At 38.8% G+C, this 27,315-nt stretch overlaps 1 protein-coding gene across 2 annotated transcripts in view; it reads left to right on the top strand.

Moving 5' to 3' along the window:
- Positions 1–5,167: 5,167 nt before the first annotated feature.
- The window catches only part of LOC6565955, a 38,515-nt gene continuing 16,367 nt past the window's right edge, over positions 5,168–27,315 (top strand). The window contains exons 1-2 of one of the 2 annotated variants that reach the window (XM_043215966.1): positions 6,709–6,903; positions 7,028–7,086. The gene's annotated coding sequence lies outside the window, so the exon portion shown is untranslated. Of the gene's footprint in view, positions 5,268–6,708; positions 6,904–7,027; positions 7,087–27,315 lie in introns of those variants that run through there. The other variant, XM_001992380.3, reaches the window with a different exon arrangement.

Raw genomic sequence — 27,315 nt, 5'->3', positions numbered from 1 at the left:
AATCTGTAACAGCTTTTTCTAGTTAAAATATCGAACCGCTGTTAGCCGAGCATAACAACAAAATTGATGTTAGCCAATTTGAGTACTCTGTTAACTGTGCTCTGTTAACTGTGATAACAGCACGGTTACCGTTGTTGTAATCGATATATCGGGCATAATTAGTGTTCCAACTCATATCGATATTAATTTATCTCTTATTAACGATCGCTACGCTCAAGCATCGTTAAGGTTGAGCGGCAAATTTAAAAAAACTCAGAAGTTTGAATGAACCCGTTGCCTTTACTTTCATTTCAGCTGAGCACTTTTCCTCATTGCCCATGCAATTTCCCAGTACGTCTGGGGGTGTGAAAGCATTTTCACTTGTGTGTGCTGAAAACAACCGCAGACACGACCCGAAAAGAAACGAAACCACAAAAGGGAAATTGCTATATATATACACATACACATCCATATGCATATGCATATGCATACAAAATAGATGTGAGTAAATGCATTTTGCAGCTGCAATGAGTGACATGTTGAATGAGTGACATGTTCATCTCGGCATCTTAATGTCGAAACTGAGCCAAACCCAGTCGACATCGTGTGTCGCATTTGCGAAAGTGAAAAGCGTTTTCCGCAGCACCCGATATGAAAATTAATTTATGCGACTGCATTGTTTGGCTGAGATGCGAATTTTTTATTCCCATCTGCTAATTCAAATTTTGACATAATTTTTAACTTTCTCACTTTTGTCTATCGCCGCCATTCGCAACAATTTCACTTGACTTGACCTTTGTTGCAGCTCCAGTGGCCCCCTTTGCCCAGCGCCTAACCATCTCCCCCACCCCTCCTCCAACACACACACACAGACACACCTCCCAGCAATCGTTGTCGCTTTTGTGGCTGCTGCGGCCTTGGGAAATTGCAATTGGCGCTGATTTATTTGTGCAACTTGGGTGCACCACAAATCAAAGTCAATTGCATGCCGCTGACTCACCAACAGGCTGGGTGGGGGCTGTGCCCCGGGTTCCTGCCTGGAGTCGGACCTGTTGCTGGTCAGGACCGAGCATGAGGCATGTGGCATGGGGCATGGGGCACGAGGACCGCCTCTGCTCCGTCGTTATTCTAAATGGTTTGACCTTGCATTTGTGGTAAGCGGTTGGCCATAAATTTTGGCGCTGCCGTTGCGCAAATCTGTTGCGCCCCAAATCCGAATGCGATTCTGAATTTGAATCAAAAATCTAAAGCGTACACAAAAACGAAAAGTGAATTGTCGCCAACACTTTGAATAAATTGTTTAGTGATTTGGCAAGCGCCAAAAAATTAAATGTAAGCCAAACACCAATCACAAATGATATGTGAGCACTCCAATAAATTGTTAAAGAAAAAAAAAAACGAAATAAATACGATGCGATCGTTATTAAATCTATAAACACAAATAATTTATTATCCATCTGAGTCGATTGTTAGGGCGTCCAAACTTAATCATGATGTTTGTACCACTAAAAAAAACCTGCAGAACTTTAATAATTTGCTGCACTCTAATGCAATATTGTAGATTAGTTGTGTGCATTCATTTATTGCACTTTAATTTATATAAAATAATAAATAAAATACTTTGTTATTTATTGGCTTGTTTTTTTGAATTATCTGTCTGATAAAGAAAACAACAATTTCTACATCTATCTAAGTTAGCAAGTCTTTCTTTCATACTGAAATTACTTGTCAACTTGTTGAAAATGCATAATTTTGATTAAATAAATACTTAAAGATAACACAACATTGAAAAAACAAGAAGTATTTGTTTTAGCTGTCGCAAGTGAAATGATATTATTTTAAACAGGACTTATTTATGTATATGTATTTGTTAGGGCATTTGGCACTTCGGTGCTTTGTCTAATCGGCTTAGTGCTGCTCTTGTGTGTGTTTGCTTAAGTGTGTGTGGCATTAAGTTTTGTTTCAAGTTGCTGAAAAGCCAACACAAATTTTTATTTATGCCATTTTGTTGGCCTGGCGGCTTTTGAATTTGTAACTGTAACTTTAACTTTAACTGCTATGTTGGCGTATGGTGCATTTGTTGTTGCTGTTGCTGTTGTTGCTGTTGCAGTTATTGCTGTTATTGTTGCTATACATACACCAGAACGTAGCCGAGTTGCCACACCTTTTTAATGTGGTGCCCTCATTGGCATTGCCTGTGTTGGGGTTTCTGCTGCTGCTGCTGTTGTTGTTGCTGTTGTTGCTTTTGCAATACCCTTGTCGAGAGCATTACAATTTGCCAACAAAAGGTGTAAAGCATTCTTGAGTTGATATATTCCAACTGTCTGTCGCAGTCGGACGAGTTTTTCCTGGATAGATGATGGTTGCAGGACATTAAATTAGCTGTTTTTTAATAGAGATACAAAATCAACAACTGAGAGTGCAGATTAACGCCTGTGCTTGGTTAATAGAGGATTGCCTTATCGAGAATCAATCACATTTCATCAATCAATATGTTGTTGATGTATACAAGGGTATTAAATGTTCGGCATCCAGAAGATACATACATAACTGTTCTTTGTTGCTTTTGTTTTAATGTGCGCCCGCACACTTTGTGCCCAACATGTGTGTGTGTGTGTGTGTGTGTGTGCATATATGTATATATAGACAAAAAGGAAAGTTTGCAACGCGAATGCGAAAAACTCAAACAGACCAGAGACCTGAGACCCGAGACTAGAGACCAGAGACCAGAGCTGAGCTTTGTAGATCAATCTTGACTTCGGACTGCCTTTTGCCGTTAGCCGGCGGCGGCGCTCACTAAAATGTTGTTTGTCCTTGGAGAATGTGGCAGAAAAAAGAAAAAAAAAACAAAACAACAAAAACAAATGCAAACATACAACTGTAAGTTAGTCTTATAATATAGACATATAAGTAGCTATATGGATCTATAGAGTGTATAGAGTGGGTATGTGTATGTGTTTGTGTATCTACATACAAATAATCGTAATGGTGCCGTTAGGTTTATTGTTGGCGCCGCACCCAACATGCCCGTCCCAACTGACCCCTCGGGCGTCTTTGCTCCCCTCCCCCCGTTTTCATTCATGCCATTCCTTTCCAGATTTCGATCGGGTCGCAATCATTGCCGTCAATAGTTATCAACTTTATTATTGTTATGGTCGTTGTTATTGCTGTTGTTCGCTAGAAACATACACATACACATACACACATATATTTAACAGTGTGCCTTTGTCTAATTGTTTCGATTATTAATGTAGCTTTTTGTTTTATTGCCATAACTTCCGTCTGCGCACTGCTTTTTAATGTACCCCTTCCCCCCTCTCGTTAGACAAATAGCTGCGAGGTAGCCCCGTAGGTGAAGTTCGTCTTTGAAAGAATGTTTATCCCGCACTTTGCTATCCTATTTATGCATATCTTAACTTTGTTATTATTATTATTATTCATTTGATCGAAATCAATCCATTTGAAGGAATAAGTTCGCTATGCAGGTTCCAGCTCGACTTTCGCAGTAGTTAGTATCTGAACTAATTTCATCCAATAATCTATGAGCAATCCGATGATTACTTTAAACACTTTCCATTTTAATAATGAATAAAGTAATTATGATGAACAATAATAAAAATATCGAATGATACTTTAATATTTAACAAAACAATCTAATTAATTTTAAAAATGCATCTGATCCTTTGTTGGCCCTTCTCCTCACATTTCACATTCGATTCGTTGAAATTTATACGAGCTCATAAGGAATGTGAAAGTGTTTGATTAATTTTGACTTTGATTACTTTAAATATATGTTAATGGAAATGATCTTGTTCTACTTTTCGTTATCGCCACAGAATTTATATTCTTTCTATTCAACATTTTCGCACCAATTATCGCAACATTTTGATCATAGTCAGATTGGTGTTCAACGCACGAATGTAAACTGGAATTGGAATAATTTATTGACTCAGTTTTAACCATTTATTAAGCTCACCTAATTTACAATGTTGTTAATGCGTATCAAATTTGATCTGCTGAGAGCAGTCAGCAGTATTCATAAGTCCGAAATAATCATTTATAAATAAAATAATGACAGTCAGCTTAATATTTATGAATAACATGATTGGTGAATTTTGAGTTTGTTTATTTGTATGAGAATTTATTCATAAGGTTTGTTGTAGCTTGCAAATATATTATAAATCTGAAATTATTATATGTAATAAGTTATTTGATTTGATGGCGATGGCGATGGCGATGGAGATGGCGTTGTCTCAACATGGAGTTCCATGTTCCGATCGGACCCTAAGTCGTCGTCTCACGCTCGTTCCACTGTCGATCGTCGGTTTTGGAGCTTTGGCCTTATCACATGGGCGACGACGACTGGCGCGTTAGTCGGCGTTGTGCATTCGGCCAGAGCTGACGTGAACTCGCACCGAGCAGCGCTAAACAGCTGACACAGCCGAGAAACTGTTCATTGCAACGCTTGGCGCGACCGATTCGAAAAAAAACAAAAAAAAAACAAAAAACGACTCGACAAATCGATGGACTTGCAGACGGTTTGGCGGTGCCCCTCGACTGACCAACAACTGTCAACTGTCAACTGTTAACTGTCAACTGTTAGCCGTCAAAGTGACACAAAGTGATTTCGGAGAAGCTCACGTCGAGTTGACAAAAAGTTTAACCATTATCCATTATCCATTATCCATTTGCCCGGCAGCAGCGTAAATCAACGAGTGAATTCCATCAACGAATGCTAATTTGCGAGAAATCTCTTAATGGCACCATCAGTGTACCATCATCATTTTGGCAAATGATGTTTGTTAAGCGCCAGCAACAGTTATTTATTTCATTAATGGCCGAGTGTTAAATATTGTTAATTTGTCGTTGATGACAACAGCATAAATATATATATTTATGTACGTATCTATATATTTTTTGTTTTCTTCTTCTGTATATAACAGATGAAACCTTTCATTTGTTTGGTGTTTAATTGTTTTTTTTTTTATTTGCCGTGCATTTGAAAAGATTTTTGTTTGAAAAAGTTATGAAATACAATTGTTATAATGCAAATCGATTAATTAGCTAATGCTGTCTGCAATTTTTGCACAGTCCCCAAAACAAATATTTACTCTATCCGAGTGTGTGTGCGTAATCTTTTGTGTCTGTATTGTGTGTATTTAGTGTATTTTGTGTATTTTTTGTTGTTGTTGTTGTTGTTGGTTCTGGCACAATTGTTGATCGCAACCTGTTTTAGATCTGGTTGGGATACAACGGGCAGTCAAGCCGAATTCCATCTGAAGATTGAGGTAAGCTGATTAATTATTCTCTAATAATATACTACATACAAATAAGTATATATGTATATCCAAGTGAATTCCAAACTTAACGGATTGCTGCTGGCAACAGTTTACGCCTTAATGCGGCGCTAATTTATGCCACACTTGAGGCCAGTCTTCTACAAATGTACAAATGTACAAATGTGTCTCAGTGCCCCCCAAGCTGTTAGTTTTCTGCAACGCTGCACAGCGCCCCCAAGAGGAAGCGTCAACCTGAACTTGGACAAAACAATGCGATCAAATCAAGCTGCCAACGACTAGAAACGTATCAGCCGAAGATGAAATACTCTACTCGATAAACATAAACATAGAAAACTGATCCTTTTAATACACTGCTTCACATATTGAATAAATATCAATCCGATGAGGCCTGCACAACATGCATATAAACAGAATAATCTGTTCTGCAATTGTCTTTTCTAATGCGTTACGAGTTGCGTGACAGATTTATGGTAGCCTTTGCAAAGGGTATGCGAAAAAAGCGAGAAAAACACTTCCGAGGCAGTTGCACTGAACCGCAACAATCAAGGCAATCCATGCGACCATCGATGCTCACCGGTTGCCACTTTGGCTGTCAGCTCGTCGCTGACCTTGCCCCAAACGAATGTCCGGCGGCAGGTGGCATATCAAATTTACGATTTGTATCTTGCTGTACTTTTAATAGGGCGATTTTGACAGGAAATGCATTAAACGCTTGAGGATTGCCGAGGCATTAACTTTGGCTCTTTTATATGTCTGGCACACATCAAGGTTTTTGTGGCACATCTAGATAAGATATACATATATATATATATATCGTCATATGTTTGACGAACCATTTGGATTTCAAGTTGGATTCAAGGCAACGTTCGACAGGACAACCTGCTCTAGTTTTGCCTCGCATTCAATTATAATGCAACATTATCTTTTTAGTTAATTAACTATAGAAGTGAACTTAGACCGATACCAAAAGTTAGGACTGCAGTTGGAGTCAACTAATTTGCTAGTTTGATTGGTGCTTATCCCAAAAGATTGGCTAGAGTCAGAAAACTTCGAGTGTGCATTAGTTTTATGGCCAGCAAATTAAATAAAATCTACAGCTAAAATTGCCAACTGATCAACTTATTCAAAGGTCACCGAAAGGGTGACCCTTTTCCCACATCTTTTCAGCTGTTATTGATCTTGGAGTATTATTGCAACAACATTCCTGCTATTTAAATCACATTGGTTAGTAAAATGCATAAGAGCCTGATTAGCTGTGGGCCGTTTTGGCCAACCTTTAACAGGCTATATGTGGAATAATATATATACAGGCACATGCATATCGCCTCAGCGCAGAACGATTTAGACCTGTTTCGATTCCAGTTTGTGTCTCGTGTTTCGTTTCCATTTGCAGTCAGTCTGCAGCGCAGTCTGCAGCTCGCCGCTCGCAGTTGTCTGCTGGCAGGCAGTCCAGTGCCAGTAGACAGTAGACAGTAGACAATAGACAGTAGCCGTAGCTGTAGCAGTTGCTGTTGCTGTTGCTTTTGCTGTTGCATTCGCGGATTTGGCGGGTTCTTTCAAAATCGATCCGAGCGGAGCACCCAATAACGACACTTGGCACGCGTTGCCTTTCATTTTAAATTCGGTTTGTGAATTCGAATTGTGTCTGTGTGTGTTTTCTTGTATATTTTATTTATTATTATTACATACATATGTATTATAATTTGTCAATTTATTTATGTGTTTTTGTTTTTGTTTTGTGTATCAAGTGAAACATTGGGCCACAAATAGTGACGAAAACCAACAACGACAACAACAAGTCGAAAAGGTATTTTGTTATACGCATATTAAAATACTCGACCTGAAATTAGGCATTTGTATGTGGAGTGCGCAGTGCATGTGAAAGTGCTGAATGCTCCAAGCTTTGGGCAATTCCAGCAATCAAAATCCACATGCTGCTGGTAATCATTCCTTATATGAATTGTGTGGCAACATTTTAAATAAGCTGCGAATGTTCAAATATTAGTGTACAACTTATGACATATTTCCGAGCTGATCAATGCTGCAAATTTCATCGTTAATCTATCTATAATTTGTATAATTCGATCTCCAATCAAAAATAAAGCGAATTTTTACCCACCAATTTCCATTTATGAACCGATTTTGAGGGGCATTTGGAAATGGCCAGCTACTTTTTATGCTTTTCAAACTGATTTTCATAGATTTTAATGAGTTAGTAAAACTTTTCAGGTTGCTAGGCCGACTGCTCTAATTCAGTCCGATTGACTTCAACACCATTTTCAAGGCTCTTCCAAATCAATTATTGAATTTATCGAAAATTGAAAATGTGAAAACCATTTTTCTTGTAGACATCCACCACAACCAAATGCTGCGAAAACTGACAGACAAAATGGAAAGTAAAAAAGGATAAACAGTTTGCTAGAACATTTTTTTTTCATATGGATTGTTATCATTGTGCATTTGTTGATCGGTATTCAGAGCACTGATAGGAGTATGAAAGTTTTGGATACGCTGAGTAAATAACTTTTCTTTCGGTTATATGTTGTGCTCAGCAGTTGCTGTTGCTGTTGTTGCTGTTGTCACTGGCTTAGTTTGGCAGCTTTCTTGCATAATAAACAAGATCCGCACACAATGTGCAACATTAGGCCAATGTTGGTACGTGGACACTACTGGCACCGGGGACACGACAACGGGCGCTAAACTGCTAAACAAAAATCCAAAGGCAACAACAAATAGGTTACCGAAAGCTGCAACAACAGCAGCAACAGCAACAGCAACAGCAGCAACAACAACAACAACAATGACTATTTTTGCTCTCGTTTCGAGTGCTCTGCACTCAGCTGCGTGCGGCACATGGACAACTCGGATATGGCAGCACCACCGTGTGGCATGCTGCACAGTTGCCAGTTGCCAGTTGCCAGTTGCCAGTTGTCCATTTACCATTTACCCAATTCTCAAGTGCAGCGCATGCCACGTTCGTAGTGAACCTGCTGCCAAAATCAGACAAAAACAGAAACCAAAAATCGCCAGTCGCAGCCAGCCAGGTTAACGCTTAACCGCTGCAACTGCTATCGAGCTGCAACTGAAACTGTAACTGTTGCTGTAATTGTAACAGTAAATGCAACTGCAACCGTAGGTGTAACTGTGAGTGTGCCGCTCCAGCCTAGCCTCAGCCCCACAGTTGCTCCATTTTAGCAGCGACGTGGCAGCTTCTTACTCTTTGCCACACAATTTGTATATTTGTTATGCATGTATTTTTGTACATATTTCAGTTAGTGTCCACTGTGCAGTACAGTTAAGCTCAAAAACAAGGACTTGGCTGAGATACTTGCTCAACTAGAACCCGAACACAATTGAATATTTGCCACAGATACATTTCAGTGCGGCAACATTAAGTATCTGTTTAGGTTAAGATTTGCAGCATATTTCACACAAATAGTTACTGCCAAACCTGTCTACTTGTTGTGTATTTCCCAGACAATAGGATCAGCACTTTCGATACATATTTAGTAATAATACTAACGGAATTTTAGCCAGCACACAAAGTTAATCATTGGCGACAATTATTAAGATTTTGAAAATTGCATTTCTTCTACTCAAGAGCAGTTCACAATAAAGCAGTTCTACTGTACAATCTGCTGCAGCTAAGCGGCAGCAGTAGAATAGCAGTCACTGCAGCAACAACAGCAACAACAGCAACAACAACAACAACAACAACAGCCTTAGCCGCAAAGTGCACATAATTTGCTAGTCTTGTAAATGTGGACGCGTGGCACCAGTCGAGACCTATAATTGCCACACTGCCCCGGCTGGGGCAACAGGCGATCGAGACTCAAGTCTCCAGCCGTGGCTAGGGAGTGGAAATGAGAATTGGGAATGGGAATGGGTATGGGAATCGGTATGGAGCAGCCGACAAAAGAAAAAAGTTCCATCAATGCGACATTTGGTGACTTCGTGCCCAGCGATCCGCATTGTTTGGCAAATTTGCTAATTTTTTTTGCTCTTTCTGTTGTTGTTGCTGTTGTTGTTGCTCTTGCTGTTGCTGTTGCCGTTGTCATTTGAAGCTGCCCGGCGACAGCTTCTTGTAATTATATGAGTTTTACCAATGGCCATGCAAAATGTTTATCTTTGTACTTTGCGTTCGCCTTCTGTCAGCTACCAGTGTGAATAATGGCAAATGACAAGCCACAAACTCTACACACAAGATACAAGACACAAGCCAAATAACACAAGACACAAGACAGAAGACAGAAGACAGAAGACCGAAGACCGAAGTCATGAGACATGAGATATTAGACGTGAGACATGAGACGTGCCACAAAATGCATCGCTGTGGCCTGTCAGGGTGTCGGGTGGTGCGCTGAGGCAAGGGGCGTGGATTCGAATAACATGGACTGTCAAACGCCCACATATGTGCATACATATGTATATTATATACATATTGACCATGTACTCAGATGCGAGTGCTGCTTGCAGCATAATGACAAAGTACCCGAATGAAGAGCAGTCAGTGGCAGATATTACGGCATGCTACAGCCATAATAAACTTAACCAAACAAACAAAAGCCCATTCTACACTAGCAGATACCCCAGTTGATATATATATATAATTATATATAAAGCACCAATAACTCTAATGTGATGTTCTTGGAAGGGTATGGAAGAGTTCTGAAAAAATACCTGAAATTCTGTGAATACTCACAGATATTTGTAGATTTTGAATTTGGCCAAGAGAGAGGGAGAGAGAGAGAGAATAGCGAGAGAGAGAGAGAGAGAGAGAGAGAGGGAGACAGGGAGAGAGAATGCTGTTAATTAGATAAGAAACAAGAAATTGAAGCAGTTGGCATGTGGCTAATAAGCATTGGTGAAATGATATTTATATGCATCCATCACTTTTACGTAATTCTATCAAATGTTATTTATTGGTCAATCTACACATACATACATATATGTATGTATATATGTATGCACTTTCATTTTCAAACGAGCCATAACACGAATTACCGACATGCAGACAATTTGTTCCAGCTGAGCCATAATTAATTTTTGGCCTTTTTATACACTGTTCCCAAAGGCGTTGAGAGGGTATTAGTTTTTGTGTACATATATATGTACATAGAGTATTTCACATGGCCTTACATATATAGGTATCTTTTCAATGGTTACTTGTAGAGTGGCCATTCGCATGAGCCATTTGCTTGGCATATCATTGGTAATCGAGAAATGCAATCGATAATTGTTTTTTATTTCTCAATTTGTAAAATGTCATTTCTTTGGAATATTTCTGGTATGCAAATGAAAATCAATGCAATGAGAATTTCACAGGCAAATCTTACACAAATCTTACACAAATCTTCCATTGAGTTCTCAATAAGGTGAATCCCTATTTGGTTTCGGGCCCAGTGCCAATTTGGCGTCTGTTCAAAGGTGCCGAATGTGATTAATGCCATGCATTTGGACTTGGATAAGCATTTTAAGATCGAGAATGACATCATGGATACTGTTCACATATATGGACAGCTGAGGGCGGCATCTTATATAGAATTGTGCATGGAATTTGTTTGGATTAATTAACTGCGAATACTCGTTAGACTTAGTTGATGGTGGGCAATCACTTTTGTGGTTGCAATGAGCCCTGCCAAGAATGTTGTGGTTGCAACAGCAATAACAGTCAGTCAAGCGCATCGCTTATGGTTTATCAATAGTTTGGGTTGTGCAACTGCATCAGGCTGTTGCATGTGCGAGTACTTGCCCCCAAAAACCTTCTCTGCCGACCTCGATGATTCAACAGTGCACGGCCGTTGACAAAAGTGGAGCAACTGCGTTTTCTGTCTATGTGCAACGCCCACTGGGTGTGGATGCTGGTTGATAGATAAATGTTGGCCATGCCTTGTAACACACTGATACACACCCGCACACATATACATATATATTTGTAGATCGGCAAACAATTAGATTTTCATTTACATTTGCCGATGACATGAGCAAAAGGCAACAACAACAACAATAACAGCAGCAGCAGCAGCAACAACGACGACGAGAGCAACACATGACACTGCTCAAGGTACAATGTCAAGACCTCGCGCCACATACGAATACGAACAGTCAGTTATTATTATTATTAGTGGCAGCAACAGCAACAGCAGCAGCAGCAGCAGCAGCAGTAGCAGCAACAGCAGCAGCAGCCACATGTGGTGCAAAGGAATGCGCTGGGAGAATTCCCCATGCGATAATTCTCAAGAACACAGCGGCACAAGGCACAAGTGTTGCCACAAGTTGCCACAATTCGGGGCATCTATGCAACCGAACGAGGCAACTGAATGCATCATGTAACCCGATTCATTGAATCATTGATTCATTCATTTGCGCTGCACTTTCAAGTTGCAGACACAGACACAGTTGGTCAAGCGTCTGGCATGGACACGCTCTATTTGCTGTCGGTTCTTCTTGGACAGCCAACAAGACAAGCTTGGCTGCCAGTTGCCAATTGCCAATTGCCAATGCCCATCTACTGCTGCTGATGGCCATTGAACAAGCTAAGCAGTTGGCACGCTTTAATGCAAATGCCTTAATCAGGTGCGCCTCAAGTACAGCTGAACTGAGATTTGTCTTCAAACATAAAACAAAAGCAAATATTTTATTTTATTTGAGCTGAACAAATACAAATACACCAAATTGTTGATCAGTAAGCAAAGGTTGCTTTAATTTTCGACTGTGCGACTCGAATTGATCCTTGTCCGATTGCTGTTTGGCTCGAACTGAGAACTTAGCGATGCTTTCACTTTCAAATGTTGTTGCGCTTATCTGACAACTGGATCTGCCTGCAATCGCTTTGTGAGTGGCCCGTTGACGCCTTTCGTGAACCCGAGCTTGACCTCTTGTACCTGCTGCCCCCGACAATCGCCAGTCTCCAGTCTCCAGTTTGAAATCCCATTCCAATTCGACTTGTTTCAATGCTCTCGTTTATAGATCAGTTGATGGCGATTGATAAGATTTGTTTTGTTTAACATTTTTTTTATGTACATTTCAGTTGGCTGTTAAAGTTTTTTGTTTGGTTTGATTTCTTTTTGTATTTTTGTATTTGCGTTTCAATTTCAAATTAAATGCGGGAAAGCCAATAAAGTCGAATCGAAAACAAAATGGCGCAATGACATCTAAATTGGCTACGAATTTGCGGCTAGAAGTAAAGTAAAGCGTCGGCCGCCCTACAAAACGTGCCCCATTGTTGCCTGTGGTTGTTTCTGTTTGTTTATAAATCAGCAACAACAATAACAATAACAACTGGCTGGCAACAAACAATACACAGCCAACGGGCCAAGCGACTTGACAAAATGAAATGCGCTCAAATTAAAGTGTTTCTTTTTTTTCGGTTTTGTTATAGCTTCAAATTTTAAGGCGGCTTTTTTTGTGCTTGTTACTGATGTTGTTGTTGCTGCTTTGTATTGTTGCTGGCGTCCTACTGTAATGAAAAGCAGCAGCAGCAACAATAATTACAACTATAAAAATTATGACTGTTGATCTAATTATGGCTTTGACTATGTCTCGCGGCAACCTTGGCACCGATTTGGCGTCTTTATATTTGCTTCATTTTTCCTTTTCATATTTTCGAACTTTTTTTTGGGGATGTTCCAACAAAACATGCCAAAATCTTTCGCTGTGGGAGCACATTCTAAGCCAAAATGTCACGCCCACTGTAATTAGCGACATTCAACAACAGCAACAACAGCAACAACACCCACCCAATGCTGTTGTTGAACTTTATAAGTTACCCAAAGCAAGTCGCAGAAAAACGAACAAATTTTTTTGCAACACAGTGAAATATTTAAGATAGCAAACAATTATCTGCAGGCCAGCAATATTTACTGGTTTCTGCTGCTGTCGTTGTTAATATTACAGTGTTAAGTGTGTGTACTAACACAAAATAGTGCTTTGTTGTTGTTGTTGTTATTGTTGTTGTTGTCGCTGCACGAGCTGCTAAATAAAAGTAAAAGTTTCTGTGCAATTTGATGCCGATATAACGAAAGACTTAGGAAACGAACTTTAATATATATTTGCCATTTGCTTAATCAAGAAAAATGTTAATATAAGCACAATAAGGCATATTCACAATCACACACAATACCCAATACACACACATACACACTTGCCAGCATCCAATGCATAGTCAGCCTCAAGATATTTGGGGTGGGGTGTGTCTGGGTGGCTGATTGGCTGAGTGAAGGGGGTCGGGGTGGCAGCTTTGGTTGCGGCCAAAAAACTTTAAACATTTTGTCGCTCCATAAGCCCAAATTGAGTCAATTAAGTCAGTCGTTCGTATTCGCTTTATGGCTCTATGCTAATTGCCCGCTGATGAATTGCACTTGTACCCAAGTAACAGAGTAGCATGGGGTATATTCACAAGCTCAGTCAGTTCAGCTTAATAGTCGAAACTCAAAACTAAACATTCCCATGTGTATTTTAAATAAACGTTTCTATATATGCCTGATATGGCCTAATAGATAAAACTAATTTCGTCAATAATTAATGATTCAATGGAGTGGATTGAATAGAATATATTAACATGCATCTCGTTCCAAGTTCATATGTAAATTGTTGTGCATTATTAATCCATTAATCTAATACATCTATTCAATTAGTTAATTATATTATATTGTATTTAAAGCTTTGTACAAAAGCAACTCTGATATGTATATTAGTATGATTGTTCTCCCACAACGAAAATCCTCCAAATTATTAACAGCCAACTTTAGCTTTTAGATAGTTAGATGTAAAAACGTATATGTAAATTTCGTAGGCGTGACTCTGTGATTTGTAGTTGTACAAAAGCGCCATAGAGTCAGATACGCAGATAGCAATGTATCCATATAGAGGTATATATCAATTTGAATATATATATGGATGTAAATATAGTATTCATGAATGTTGATAATGTCGTTGCAGTCGTCGCGACGGCCCTTTCACACACCGCTTTTTTTTTTGTCTATTTTTTGGCTCGTATTTGGATCTGAATTCGAATTTGAATTGACAATCGCTTCGATTAGCTGCATTATGAATTTGGGAATGCGAACGGGCTGGCAAGTCCACGGGTATGGCCGATACGAAACGAATACTCGCACACATTTTTGCGGTTTGGCTGTCAAATTCGTTGCACTCATTAGGCCAATTGAATTGGCCGCTTGGCTTTTTGGCCGCCAGTCGAAACAAGTCATAATTGTGTTGTTAAGGCCGTTGGTAATTCGATATGATATATGTATGTTTGCTTTTGCCATATATTTACACATGATACACAAATACATAGATATAATTTATGTACACACTCCGAAAATGCAAACGGTGCTTGAACCAAACCAAACCAAACCAAAACCAAACCAGACACTCAAATCACATGAAAACTAATCACTTCCCTTTTACTAGAATTTGCATGTTGGCTTTTCGAGTTTTCGAGTTTTCAGTTTTCAGTTTTTCATATTCACGTTTCAGCTATCAATACCCTGTACACATTGAAGGGGTATATTGAAGTTGAAGTTCGTTCAAATAGAATAGGAATTATGTGTGTATAAATAGGAACAAATGTCTCGTTGCACCGCAAGCCATTAAGGCTTAAGGCTTTTTCAATAAATGAGAACCGACACTTTCTGTTAACGCTTCAATTATTTCACTCGCAATTGAAATACTCGCCTATTATTATATATCAAGTATTATTTTTATTTCGTATTTGGTGCTGTGAACAGCGTAGCCTAGAGTCGAGTACTCTGGACTAGTGCACTTCTACTTGTTTTATTTGTCGTTTTTCTGTATCAATTAAAGCCCAATTATGTTCATAGGCATGTCTTGGAAAATATGCACCGAGATAATGCCTATCCGGCCACAACGGGTTCCACACACACACACCCAAGGTTGCCCCGACTCCAACTGCAGCTCCAACATATACTGCGGCTCCAAGTCGGACTTGGATCTGATTCCGATCGAGTAAGTGTCAGCGCACCCCGTTGTCAGCCAATCAGCATCGTACTCAGTGGGGAGCCGTCGACAACACAGTATTATTGAAATTTATTAAACTCCACGAACGGAACCAATCGGAACCTTCACAATCTGGATGGCGATTATGCGATTTTTTCTCTTTTAAGACTATCTTAATTGTAGGGTTGATTAAAGTGCAGTCCGTTTCATATGCAGCCACGTTCAGGCTCCTTTGATCCTTGGCTAATCTTGGTTGCAGTTGCATACAAAAGTATGCAATTCCTACAAAATTGAAGACTCCAATTTTTAGCCAATCTCATAAACTAAAAGAATTATAAACTTTAATTTTTGAATATTAATTCTCGAATAACAAGCGCAGATCGAGTTTATTTCAGTTTATTGATAATATCCGCACACCGCCAAGAATCGATTTATAAAAGCAATAAAACCACATTTTATAGTTTCCTAAACGAAAATCGAGTTTCTGTATTTATACAATTATGAAGTATGCAGTAAATATCTAACGTTTCAATATCTGTTTGTTGAAATTTCTTTGGTTTCAATATCAGTTGCCTTAAATAGCGAATAAAGACTTGATCGGAATATACTCTTAGTCATACTTTCTCGACTAGAGCATTCTTATATGCATATACTTTTCCATCACAATCATTTTTGACACGAATAGTTGGTTTCATAACCCAAAACCATTACACTTTTCCGATTGTCCCCTCAAGCTGGGATTCCTTTTCTCCAAATTGCTCAATTTTCGAACAAATCATTTTATTGGATGCTGTAATACGTTAGAGATTGCTTATACGCACTGAGTGCTTACTGTTTGTGCTATATTTATGGGCTAGCATTATCCAATGGGCAATTTGGTGGTCTTATGCAATTGTTTGATTTTATCTTCAAATTACAGAAATAATCAGCAACCAAATTATGCTACACAATTTTGTCAATAATGCAACATTACTCTTTTGCTCGTACTTGACTCTTTGCTACATATGAACATACATATATATATATAAATATATATTCGAAATACATAGTATATATGTAGCTCATATTTGTTGCCGATATTATGTGGAAATTATCAGCGTACTTGGATCACTGCTTGTTGTGGGGCGTGGCGCACATTTAGCTTTGGGCCAAACAATTTGAGATTACAATTATGTTAACATTATTTAATTTATTTTTGATCGCTGCAAATGAGGAAATTGTTTATTGAAATTGCAAAAGCCTATGTCCATTACAAGTATCTATAAAATGTATCTTTTACAACACGCAGGTGTCTAAGAACTCGCTCAAATTATAACTCGCCATATTCCAATCAACAATCAATTTGATGGCTCATGAAAAACTTCTGAAAAAATGCAATAAAACTTCCATTGAGGAGGGAGGAGTTGCCCCCTTTTCACTTTTACATTTATTGCAGCATATTCATATTATTATTCAATTGAAATTCATGAATCTTTCGATTATCTATTTGCATATAAATAATTCAACAATTTGGGAAAACCATAAGACCTACATAAGATTAAATTATATTAAAATTTCACTAAACAATTAAAAGTCAGCAACAAATGGTTGGCTATTAATTAGGTATACTTAACGTAGAGATACCCTGTATATTAAGTTAACAACAACAACAACATATGTACATATATCAAAATTGATAGTGTATCTTTCTGTCTGTCGGCATATATACATGTATATTGAATGTGTAGACAGAGGTAGCCCCGATCTTAATATTTGTAAACGTTTTCTTTAAACGTCTTTAATGGATACCATAAATATTTGATTCAATCGGGTTTCTGGCTCCGGCTGTTTATTTGAATAACCTACCAGTTTATTGCTGTGAGCGAAGAAAGAATGCATTCAAATATAGACAATACAATCAAAATGAATTGGACAATTAGTGGAGCTAGTAGCGAACTGATAAGTGTTAAGGCAGACCCCTTTTTGTTGTTGAGGGCTCGTCGCCAAGTTGGCAACGTTGGCCAAGTTAGTGGCATTGTATAAGCCGTGTGTTCGTGCCGTGGTGATGTCAATCGGTTGCTGTTGTGGCAGCCACAGGCGGTGGTCCCATCGATCCGTTCGAGCGATCACACTGTCAGTGTCATATGTCACTTATGTCACTTGGATAAGATCGAAACCGATCAGCAACATTTTGAGTTGCCGCAGCATTTGTATCTACATCTCCATCTCCATCTCGTTGTCTATCTCTGGTTGTATCTGTATCTGTACCTGTTGCTGCAATAAACTTGTCATAAGCTAGTCTGATTGCGTCTGATTGATTTCAAGTGCCAAGTATCTGGCAAAGCGACAACTGTTGTTGTGCTCTCAATTGCAAAATTGCAAATTGCCATTGCCATTGCATACATGTGTTCTCGGTATCTATATCTCTATCTGTGTCAGCAATTGTATCTGCATCTGTTCTTTTTTTTGGCTTAGCCTATGCGCTTCCTGTGCAATCAATTTCATTTGCAAGAACATAATCCGAATATTGATCCGTAAATGGTGATTACTATCGCACTTGTATGGATGCTGCCATTGGTTGCATCCTGCCCCTGCCCCGAATTGCACCCCAAACAGTTGCTTGCCAGATAAATTGGCCGTCTCAAATTTATGGCATTTGTCACGCTTTTTGACCAATTTTCTGCTGCGACATTCTCTAGCCTCTGCCTCTGTGTACATGTGCCCAAGTCAGCATTTAGTTTAACGTCTTTTATGGCTAGTTTCATAGCGCAATTATCGCTAATCATATTTGTGTGGCGGGGCAAGTGGGGCACACCACATCAACCAATGCCTTAATTGCAACTCACACAAATTATAGCTACAATTAAATGCGATAAGTGAACGCTTTGGACACAAATTGGCAATGAAACTGACTGTGAACTTCACTCATCTCAAATTGTCACTTTCGTTTCAATTGCTGCTTCTTTTTAGAGCCATTTGCTCTTTGCACTACTCATAGCTACTCAAGCTGCTGCTGTTAAATTCTAGAAGCTTTATTTTAACAACTTAATTTTTCAATTTGGGTAAATCCGTCTTCAAGGTCAAAACAACTCTCTTTTAATTTACAACCATATTTAGAGATCTATTTGAGATCCGATATCGAATGAAATTTACTTGAGACAAATGTTCAAGATTTGTATAGCTTTCATTGGAAAATCGGTTGTGTTTTTCTTTCTTGTTTTAATTTATGCTTAAATCAAGATGTAAGATGCAATTTGACTGCGGTCTACAAGAGTATGCAATCTGTGGCATGCCCCAGGCAGCCATTCTTTCGTGTTTTTGTATGCGTTTCTTTAGCGAAAGTTGAATTTTGCTTGGCATTGTCTCCAAACTTACTTTCAAAGAGCTACGTGTATTTGTGTACCCGACTGGGCCGTGTGAAGCCAGATTTGCGGTTTTTTGTACATGTACTTATCCAAACATATATAATTTAGTTAGTAATTTTCTATATATAGCAGATATCATCTTAAGTCTCAATGTGCACAGTGCAGACATTTTGTACAATTGTAAATGCAGCTTTGTGTTCAACTGTTTTGACGGCATTAAAAGTGCATCTCAATGTTTTTGGACGAAGCCAAGAGTTGGCCACAGATCATTCTGAAAGGTGGCATATTTCACACCTGTTGCAGCATGTGAAAGGCCAACACAAATGAACGATGTATTCAGCTTATGGCTAATTTGCACATTGTTGTTAACCGTAACCGTAAGCAACCCACACGCACTTTGTGGCAACAAACACACACACACACACACACACACACTTACAGCAAGACGCACATTCGCCGATAGACATAATCATTATGCAGATTTATGACTTCAACGCTTGCAACTGAAAGCGGCCATTCACAGCTGACTGTCCTCCACAGCACTGGCTTTGGTGCTCCTCATGTAAGCCACTTTAAGCAAGCTGTTTGCTTATGAGGCACTTGCATTGAATTATGGCACGACATTAGTAACAATTTAGCAGGCAGACTTGTCGCCAGCTTCAATAATCATTAACAACGACACTTGAGCGCTGCTTGTTGTTGTCGCCGCTGACTGTGTCTTAAGTATCTGCATGTGAGCATGTGCAAATACATGTGTATGCCATGTGTATGTGTCTAGAATTGCACCAGTGGTCGGGCCTGGTCCAAGTGGGCGTTTTAAATTGGCCTAATTAATCATTTTGTCATAATAATCAACTTTAATTAAATTCAATTTCAATTTCAATAGCAGCTAAAGCAACATTTTGATCGATTCCGACGTACATAGTCAGCGACGGGTCGGCTTGAAATATATGATTATTAAATTATTACGAAATGCCTGGCAGTGCAACTAAATTGCAGCCCAGCACCCAGCACCCAGCTTACACCCCACCCCCCCTGCAACTGCTCCTCTTCGTGGTGGTTGAACGGGTGTTAAGAGTTCTAATTGGACTTGTGTGTTAATAACTGCATGCATTGCATGATTTTGTTATTGTTAATCGACTTGCAAATAAGGAAATTAATTGTGACCCAAACCCAAAACACCATACTACCCCCCTCCCTCCCTCCCTCCTGCTGTGTCCGCTCCTCCCCTGATCCTGCTGTGACAGTTGCTGGTCAGTGTGGGGCGTGTCGCTTGATCAGCCAAACGTTTGCTTAAACGTCGCTTAACTACCAGTTGCAGCTTGCCGCAAGCAACTCGCAGCTGTAGCGCACTGTGGTCTGCATAGTTTTGTGAAATGTGAAATTAAAGTTATATTCCTCTCGATCTTATATACAAATTGAATTCATGATGCAAACCTTCAGCATCCGTGATACACTTGCCTAACTCCCTGATTACATTTGAGTGAGCGAAGACATTTCCGGAGAAAAATTTGCAATAAAACTAGAACCTGTGTTTGAGCATTACGAATTAATATATTTAAGAGCTGTTTCTGATTTATTTATTTATTTGTTTTTAATTATTTAAATATGTTTTTGCTGGTGAGGTCAAGTGTTTTTGTAGAGACACTGAATTATACATAATAAACTTATTGCGTCATGATTAAATTGGCAAAATGATTCGTGTCAATTTCGAGAAATAGGGGGAAGCTTTAAATTGTTTATTTTCTCAGTTCTCAGTTGTCAGTTGTGTGTTATGCACCAGTGTACAAACTGGAGTAAGTGCTTCTTTTGCATGCCATTCGAACTTCAATCTGGGTCTGTTACCACACTCGAGTGCAATTAACTACTATATGATATATTGGACACTGCCTTCGACTTAGTTGCAGTCTTAGAGTCGAACTTCGGTTGGGACTTTAATGTCTGGTACAATTTTCGGTTTTTTTCTCGATGTTTTTATCACCGTTTTAGCGCTGGCTTATTGGACTTTTGGCAGCTAATATTTATTAAGCATAATTAACGGGTTTGCAACAGCGGTTCTAACGACCAGACTGTGACCCCGCCTCCATTGTCCATTAACCCAGCCGTGCAGAGATCAGAGAGTAGCGGATATTTTGGGCACGGCTTCCTGCCAGCTGTCTTAATTGCCCAATGTTAAATCGAAAGTGCTAAAATTCCAAACACATTCATATCTATATATCTATATATCATATGTATGTATGAATGCTTAAAGGCCAGCTATATTCAGCTCGAAAAGTTTGTGTACTTACTGAGAATTTTGGATATTCAACTGATTTATGAAATATATTTATATTGTAGAGCTGTTGGATCGATCAACTCTAATTTTTAAAATAAGATCGAAATTACAAAACAAAAAGGAAGCTGGATCATTTTTTATTCAATTAATTTTGTATCTTTAAACAATTAATTTTATTTCGAAATTTTGGGGATGGAATATGCATTCATCACTATATGATTATCTCGTGTAGATGTTACTTTTGATTTAATATCCACAAATACTCGTAGACGTAATTATATGGCCAAGTTACCACAAAAAGCACACACATAAGTTTGTATTGGTAAAATGCAATCTCATCTTTCACCAGCTGCCATTCAAATCAAAGTTGAGTCCAAACTTGAATCTCAATGTTTATTTTGGATTTTGTGTTGGCTTCGTGAAAAGCGGCACGGAAATTATGACACGTTTTTCTTTGGCATTGAACGAGAAGGCAAAGTGAATGTCTAAAAAAAATTTATGAAAAGGCAAACTGCAATTGTTGCTGTTGTTGCTGTTGTTGCTGTTGTTATAGCAGTAGCACGTCTATGGCAGGTGGGCAGTCAGTCAGCCAGTTAGGCAGTTAGGCAGTTAGCCAGTCAGCCAGTCAGCCCGTTCAGGTCCAGGTACAGCACCAGCTACAGCTCCAGCTCCAGCTCCAGCTCCAGCGCCAGCTCCAGCAACAGCTACAGCTTAGACTTAAGCTCTACTTTGTTGGCCTGGCCGGAAGCGTTAACAAATTTGCACAAAGATCGTTTTGGTCAGTCAAACGCTAAATGACGCTGCGGCACGCGCATCATCATCATTCAAGTCATCAACATTTAATCATCACGTTCGTAATGATCATCAACGGCTTTATCTTTATCTGCAACAAATTCATTTTCATTTTGGGCCTTTCGTTGTTGTTATTGCTGATTTTCGCTGTTTTGTGGTTCGTGTTGCGGTTGTCCGCTTTTCAATTACAGCTGACAACACAAGGAAGAGTGATCTTGCCGGGAGTTTCCCACTATAAAATACCCTATATACAAAAAATCCTCTCATCTGCCTGTTACAAGTTACTTTTATAGTGCGAATCTCACGAATGCAATAAAACATAATTATAACCATATTATCCAGCATTTCATTCGATTGCATCGCATAAAAAGTCGCAGTTAAAGATAAAACACTTTTATGTCTTGTCTTTATTGGGCAGTTTTAAGTTCATTTCGAGTGATCGATTTTCATGACCAGTTCTTTTTTCTGTTAACATTCAAAAGTATCTAAAAAAAAACAAGCATTTTATGAAGCTCTTAATTGTTGTAAATTGCGTCTGCCACAAATCCTTAGGCGAGTGGCAGCCTCAACATTTGCCCAGGCGATGTTTAAGAGCAGCATTTAAAGCACTTTGTAAGAGCTTAGTTGAAGAATGACTGCTCAAGCTGAGTTTTACTTGAGGTTAATCTTGTTAACCCATTCGATATCATGCAGATTACAACGGAACAAGAAATAATTCATGATATTTGGTTAAGAAATCGCACTGTCAACTTGGAGTGTCTGTTTCCTACTGCAGTTGTTGCGTTGTCTTCTTAAAAGGGCTCCTTTAGCACATTTCATAATTGACAAGTGGCTGCAATTTGTCTTGGAACTGATTCACTGCTTGACTTCGAATTATAATACTAATCGGAATTCGAATTCGAACTCGAATCGAACGCATAACTCACGATCGGCGTCGACAAATTGCAAGCAATTTGTTTTGCAATCGTCGCATTTGTATTCCGAATTCCGAATTCAAAAATTCGAATTTCGTATTCCATATTCTGTGTACCAATTTCAATTGTAATTGTCGACGACTGTCGCTGGTTCTCACAATTGCCACACTCGATTGCAATGTGTTTTTTGTGCAATTAAAGCGTATTAATTATGGTACTTGAAATGACAACAGTGACGAATGCAGTGGGTCTGGGCCTGCTGCTATTTGGCCATATTCTCAATGGCCAACGCAATAATAAAATTGCACTCGCATTGTGGCTAAATGCAAATGAAGATGGTAACAAATTTCCATATATATTTCGTATTGCATTGCTTTGAGACAGTTGGTGTTATATGTGTTCGCATACATTGTTGTTGTTGCTGTTGTGCGTTCGTGTGTGTAAACAACAGCAACACTGTCAACAACTATGTAAAAAGGCAGTCGGTAACAGCTCAAACAATCATACAAATAGTCACTTGATACTTCCTTAAAAAACGTTGTTAATTACAAAGTTATTTTAAGCCACAATTGAAGCAGAAGGCCACAATTCTAGAAACGAAGTTCATGTTCAGCTTTCTGGTCCTTAAAGTTTGGATTATTGTTACTGATTGTCAATCAGCAATCATCATTCCAGCTTCGATTTGTTATAAATGTATACAGGTAAATAGAAAGATATATTAGAGACAGATAGAAATGCCGGAAATGACTACAACGATTTAGCTTGCAATTTATACTTGCACTGACACTGAAATGTATTCCTAGCAGCGTATTACACCTAATTTAAACATTTCACACATTATTTATATATTTATGAACATATATTTAAATTACATGTATTTCCAAATATCTTATTATTAAGTTGAGAATGTGCACATATTTAATACAAAGGATTCCGAATTCGAAGTTGACGAACACAGAGCTTTGTTAGCCAGGGTATATCTAAAAAGTCGGCACCTTTCATTATTTCCACCACCTTCGAGAGGCTTATGTTTAGAAAATCATTGTCAAATTCGTCAGTCCAGAGCTCGAGGTCGTCCGGCGTATATCCGGCTTCAAAATGAACCCAATCGGGCACATCGTCGAACTTGTGGAAACGCATCCAACGCCTGATGTTGAGCAGTGTCTCGTAATTGACGCCGTGCACGGGAATAATTGGGTCTTTGTCGTCGGAGTCGGTGCATTTATGCATGTGTTGAATAACCCTTGAGTGCCTTAATAGTAAATCAAATTCGATGTCCACCTGCAATCCATCCCGTGACTCCAAAAAAACGAAATCCATTTTCAAAAAAAGTGAAGAATATCGGCAAAGTTCACGATTTAGTTTTATATTTATTTGAACAATTTCTCTTGTGTTTTCACTTGTATTGTTCACAGAGCTGGATTCATTTTAAATTTTTCTACTATTCTAAAACGTTTGATTGTGATAAATAAGTACAAATTGGCTGCAAATTGTATTTATTTCATATTGAAATTGTTGTGCAATTTTCGTTTGGTTTTGCAGATATGTATGTGTTGGGCACTTTAATTAAAGCGTCAATTTAATTAGGTCTGTGAACGGTTTGAACAAATCACAACAACTAGATTACCTATCACGGAAGTTAAGCTAACAAGTCCCAGATACAGCCAATTCCTGTTGCATCCCCACACATCAAGGCCAATTGGCACGAGAGCACTTCAATTATTAAAGGCCAAGAGAGAGTGCAAGAGGGAAACTGAGAGTTGCATTGAATGAGCGCAGGGCAGTGCATAAGTTATCAAAATATCTAAACATAGGCACAAGTCCAATTAAATGTTAAGCCAAGGATAGAAGCGCTCCGATTGCGGTCAGAGAATGTTCAACAAGTAGACAATGAATGCGTATATCTCAGCTGGAGCTCAATCTCTGCATATATGCACAAATATATATATATATATGCACACACACACACACACACACACACACTATAGCTGTTTGCAATCAAGCATTTGAGTGCTTGTTGCAGATTGCTTGTTGCACATTTCTGCAAGTGCTTTGACACTTTCATACAAAAATAAAGACCTCAATTGATGCAAATGAATGAAAACAGAAAGAAAACTTTTTTCAAAATATGTTTGTTTACGTACGTGAAAACAATGGGCTCAGGTGGACGTGGCCGTTTTCACATGTGCCACAAGTGCCACAAGTGTAAAAGTGCATGGGAAAACGCAAAAAAAAAAGCCGCAGGTGAAAATTTATGAGAAATGCTGCCAGCATGCAAACAGTTGTTGCTTGGGGTCAAATACTAATTGCGAGACAAATACAAATGTACATGCATACATACATACATACATACATACATAAATACGATTTTAGATTTGAACAACTACTCGACAATTTTCTAGCTAATAAGCATTTGAATATAGTTTTCCAATACATTTGATATATGTATGTATATATTCAGGTTTGGCTCATTGAAGGGCATTCATTTATATTCATGCATATATATACATATATATATATATATATATATGTAAGCTTAAATGTACATAATGCTCCGGACGAGTGCGTTTTCACCCTCAAAGCTATGCTTGTGCACATGAGAGTGAAGGTGGCCTTCGATAATAAGGACACGAGTGCAGTTGGTAATTGAAATTGAATACACACATATTATTGAGGTGCTGGATTTATGTACATTTTTTAAATTAAATTCCCAAGGTAGCTTAATTAATATATAATGCATATTAACACTCGTATAATTAATAATAATGTTCAACTAATTGTTTTTATATTAGCTATATAGTATAGATATATATATATTCACCATAAGGCTATGGCTATTTATTCAGGATGAGTTTCCAAGGCAAATCAGCAATTGGAAAACCAGTTCAAATGTTGGGTATTTCTTTGGTAGGGATATGCTGATATTATGATATACCCAGATATACCCAGTTGCCAGCTGGTCAAATGTGTATTTTCAGTTCTTGAGTTACCATTTCCGTTGCATTCACAGTTTCTTAGTGGGGCCAATACAATGTCATTATATATTTATTTTGTAATACAAGTGTGAGTTGATTTCTTATTATTATTTAATTTTTTTTTATTTTTTTCTTTTTGTTTTTTGCGCTGTTTTGTTTTAGCCTTAGCATGGTGTATGCAAGCCACGAAAAAGTGCAACGAAATATGCACAAAAATGATTTAATAAGTTGTTGAACAACAATTCGAACTCAACCGGATATCGAACTGTGCAGAGAGCTGGCCAAATGATTTTGCAATTTCCCTATGTTGTTGCTGTTGTTGGTGTGGTTGCTGTTGTTGGTGTTGTTGTTGCTGTTGTTGCGTGTCGCAACTGTTGACCAGATGCGTGTGGCACGATCTGACTGACCGTTCCTCAATTAAACGGCAGTCGAATTTACTGCTTGCGCCCAATTAATGTCCCAAGTGCTCCCAACTTGCAGGCACCCAGAGTGTTAACTCCTTTAACGCCACTGCGCTGCACAGCTTGCAATTCACGAATCGATTAATCAAAGAGTCAAACGCTTTTGACGCCTAATGATGGTGATGATGATCACAGCTAGAGTCAGATCCAGTGGCAGATGCTGACGACAGTCTTCAATAAACACCAGCAGCACCAGCACCAGCAACAACAACAACAACAGCAGCAACAATCTCACATTGATTTACGAGTTCCGTTCGCACAATCTCACGCTTGAGGCTTGATTCACAGTGCAGCCGCATTCGATTCATTTGCACTCGACGTTTATTCAATTCATTCATTCAGAGTGGCGAGCTGAGCATCTCGCCAAAACATTTGTTGACTTCATGTACCGTCCGCCAGCATGACGCCGGCTCCCCGGCTACCCGGCTACCCATCTACTCGGCTATGCCACCATTACCAGCACACCCCTCCACACTGCCCCCTCACCAATATCTTTGGCCAGCAATAATTGTTTTTTTTTTTTTCGCTTTTTTATTTCTCTTTACGAGCATTGTTTAATCACCGACAATTTTGGGCTACCTCTGCCATCGTTTAGTTGATGTGTTTGCCGCTTTGATCGAACCGGCGATTCATGCATAATAGAGTTGTACTTGTTGCTGTTGCTGCTGTACTTGTTGTTGTTGTTGTCGCTGCTGCTGCTGCTGCTGCTGCTGGCAGATGTGTGGCACTTGGCCGGCGGAAGGCATTCGAATTTGGATTTGGATTCGTTTAACGTATCGGACATGAATCGACATCAAATTTGTCGACGGCTCAAGCTCGATCCACATTTCTGATCCACATTCGTCAGCCTCAAGGTTTTTGTGTTGTATTCAGCAACATTTCAAGGGTAGCAAACAACACATGCCATTTATCGGGAATTCGAATTGTTTGTTTATGTTGACAGTTGTAATCGATCAGGCAAAGTCTTTGACTTTGTAATATCAATTGTTAATATAGCTTTCATCTATTCCTGTCCTTCATCATTATATTTTTGAGAGTTTCTTTTTTGATATCTAAACAGCGCTTATTGTTATAGTTATTTTTTGGATCCTAAATTAGACTGTGCTGTCATACTATATACTATATACTATAAACAGGGGCTGTGGATAAGATCTTGCGCGGAAAGCCTTTATATGTGTGAGAGCATTCGCATTTAGTTTGCACAGACCCAGCTGCGATCATTAAGAAAACAGTTAGCAGAGGGCAAAGCAAAGAGAAGCGTCGACTAATTAACACATCGACACGGAAACTCGATACGAGCTGACACAAATATGGG

Source organism: Drosophila grimshawi, unplaced genomic scaffold, assembly GCF_018153295.1.
Source record: "Drosophila grimshawi isolate 15287-2541.00 unplaced genomic scaffold, ASM1815329v1 contig_848, whole genome shotgun sequence".
Lineage (NCBI taxonomy): Eukaryota > Metazoa > Arthropoda > Insecta > Diptera > Drosophilidae > Drosophila > Drosophila grimshawi.
Note: the sequence above shows the minus strand (reverse complement) of the source record. Positions and strands in the feature narration are given on the sequence as shown.